Genomic DNA, 3,248 nt, shown 5'->3' on the forward strand with positions numbered 1-3,248 from the left:
GGGACGCAAGTAGGGAGAGTCGCCTTTAAAAGGAGGGTGACCCCCTTGAAAGGCGACCATGTCTTCGCGCTCCCTTATGCATCGTGTCTTTCCACCTTCCGAGCCCCCGGATGGGGGACACCCGCAATCCTTCCACCTTGTCGTTGGAGGAACGCAACTTCGTGGAAGTTGGTACCTTTCAGCCATCGTTCGGCTTCAAGGATTTTCATCATGCAGCCCGGCTGCACCCCCTCGCCGGCGGTCACCCAAGACGGTGACCTCTAGTTCGATGGCGGGGAAAAGCAAGTCGGGCTGTGGCCTCTGCCCCTCCCTCAGCTTCAAGGACTTTCATCATCAGTGCTGGGGAGGGGAGTGTGCCGAGTTGGGGTCGGTCCCTGCGTGGGCGGCGGCCTGCTCCTTCCCTCAGTGATGGGGGGGAAGGGCGTTCGCCGTTCGTGGCGCTGGCAGCTGCCGCGTGCTTGGCTCTCTGACTCGAGTGGCTTCGGAGCCGCTCCCGGCGCCGCCTTCCGCCACGACAGCTGGAAGAGGTTCCTCCGCCGACGAGATAGTCGGTGCCGCCCACGGACTGACCTCCAACTCTACGGCCTTCTGCCTGTCCTTGCCTCTCGAGTGAGGGCATGGGCGAGAGCCTCATGGCAGCAGCATCCGCCCTGAGGTCATCGCTGCTGCTGTTCGGCCCCCCGGAGCAGAAGTCGTCGTCGTCGCCGCTGCTGGAGCGGGCGACGGCGAGCCGTTCGTTGGTCTTCTGTTGCTCCGCAGGCCCCCCAATCGTGTGGGGTTGTTCGTACCTGCGGAGGTGGAACCGGAGTTCCATTTGTAATGGCATCTTGAATGCCGGTGTTTTGTTCATTACGGTCGTCGGGGCCTGAACATGTATGTATTCTCGGCGCGGAGCCGTGTTTTTTCCTTATTTCGAGCACTAAGACTCGCCTGTTGGCTATCTGAACCGCTTCACCAAGCGTGAGTTGCCCCGTGCAAAGGTGACGAGTGAGGTATCCGTATCCCGGAGGCGTAGGAGTCCCTCGGCTCGGTCGGCCTTGCTGTCCGAGGCTTCTCTTGCTTAGTTAAAGGAACCCCTCGGCCGCTCTTCGATGAGCCAAAGCCGGGGGTAGCGGTGTCAGCTCGAACAGAGGCAGAGTTGGCTCGAAAAGAAGACTTGGTCGGCCGGAGCCTGGTCGGGTCGTCCGCTGGCGGGACCGGCGCCAGAGTTGAGTCGCCGAGGCCACAAACCGAGCCGATGTCTTTGGGAGGCGGCTGGTCAAGGCCTCGGGGTGGCCGGTCGAGCCGTCTGCTCGAGCCGGATTCCTGGAGAAGACCCTGGCAGCGATGGCCCGGGCGTGGTGCTGATGTTGTCCTTCAGAGTGGAGATTCTCCGACTGCTTCTCCGTCCGAGGCTAGGTCGGACCTCGCCGAAGGTGTAGTTGACGCCGAGGGTGCTGCTGCTCCCTTCAATTGTCAAGATCCGAGCCTGCAGGATCGGATTGTCTTGTAGCGTGTGTATGTTTTCTTCGGCCGCCAAGGCCCAAACATACCATCGTCGTGTTGTAAAGCTGCGTTTCTTTTCCTCTTGTTTCGAGTATCTGGACTTTTTCGTTGGTAACAGAATTGTCTATGCGAGCGAGAGTTGCTTTTCACGGAAGGCGATGAGTGAGGTATCCGTATCCCGGAGGCGTAGGAATCCCTCGGCTCGGTCGGCCTTGCCGCTTACGCGCACTCTTGCCCGTCCATAGGGTTCTGTCACCGACGCAGTCGAGAAGGCCCGAAGAATCACTTCGGCAGAGGAGCTTTCGAGCGTGAAGACTTGTTCGGTCCACGGAATCACTTATCCGAACGCGAGTTACTTATCGCAGAAGGTGATGAGTGAGGTATCCGTATCCCGGAGGCGTAGGAGTCCCTCGGCTCGGTCAGCCTTGGCTGCTTACGTGTACTCCGTCGTTTTCAGGATCCACTTTCGAAGTAGTCGAAAAGCACGAAAGACATTCTGGCAGAAAGGATCTTTTTTCGAGGAAAATTTCGACGCAGAGGGGGTTCCCCCCTTTTAGCCCCCGAGGGAGGGTCGGGCTTTGCCGAGGCAAGGCTGACCCTTCCTTGATGACTAAACTTTGCGTGGGAACGAGGCATATGAACAACTTGAAAGCATCTTAAGGGTAGAAGCGACGTAGCTGTTGGATGTTCCAAGCGTTGCTGTAGACCTCGCCTTGACTGTTGGCCAGCTTGTATGTTCCGGGCTTCAGAACTTTGGCGATGACGAACGGCCCTTCCCAGGGAGGCATGAGCTTGTGCCGCCCTTGAGCGTCTTGTCGCAGCCGAAGCACCAGGTCGCCCACCTGGAGTTCTCGGGACCGAACCCCTCGGGCGTGGTAGCGTCGCAGGGACTGCTGGTACCGCGCCGAGTGTAGTAAGGCCATGTCCCGAGCCTCTTCCAGCTGGTCCAGTGAGTCTTCTCGATTAGCTTGATTGCTTTGGTCGGCGTAGGCCCTCGTCCTCGGGGAACCGTATTCTAAGTCTGTGGGCAAGATGGCCTCGACCCCATAGACTAGAAAGAACGGTGTGAAGCCCGTGGCTCGGCTTGGCATTGTCCTCAGACTCCAGACCACCGAGGGGAGTTCCTTCATCCATCGCTTGCCGAACTTGTTGAGGTCGTTGTAGATCCGAGGCTTGAGTCCTTGTAGAATCATGTCGTTGGCACGCTCTACCTGCCCATTCGTCATGGGGTGAGCCACGGCGGCCCAGTCCACCCGGATGTGGTGATCCTCGCAGAAGTCCAGGAACTTTCTGCCGGTGAACTGGGTGCCATTGTCGGTGATGATGGAGTTCGGGACCCCAAAGCGATGGATGATGTTGGTGAAGAACGCCACCGCCTGTTCGGACCTGATGCTGTTTAGGGGTCGGACCTCGATCCACTTGGAGAATTTGTCGATGGCGACCAACAGGTGCGTATAGCCCCCGGGTGCCTTCTGCAAGGGGCCGACGAGGTCCAGACCCCACACAGCAAAAGGCCAGGTGATGGGTATCGTCCGCAGGGCCTGAGCGGGCAGGTGGGTCTGCCTTGCGTAGAACTGACACCCTTCGCAGGTGCGGACAATTCTAGTGGCGTCGGCCACCGCCGTCGGCCAGTAGAAACCTTGTCGGAAGGCGTTTCCAACAAGGGCTCGAGGTGTTGCGTGATGGTCGCAAGCCCCCGAGTGTATCTCTTGTAGGAGCTCCTGGCCTTCGGCGATGGAAATGCATCGCTGGAGGATGCCTGA

Source organism: Zea mays, chromosome 1 (assembly GCF_902167145.1).
Source record: "Zea mays cultivar B73 chromosome 1, Zm-B73-REFERENCE-NAM-5.0, whole genome shotgun sequence".
Taxonomy (NCBI): domain Eukaryota; kingdom Viridiplantae; phylum Streptophyta; class Magnoliopsida; order Poales; family Poaceae; genus Zea; species Zea mays.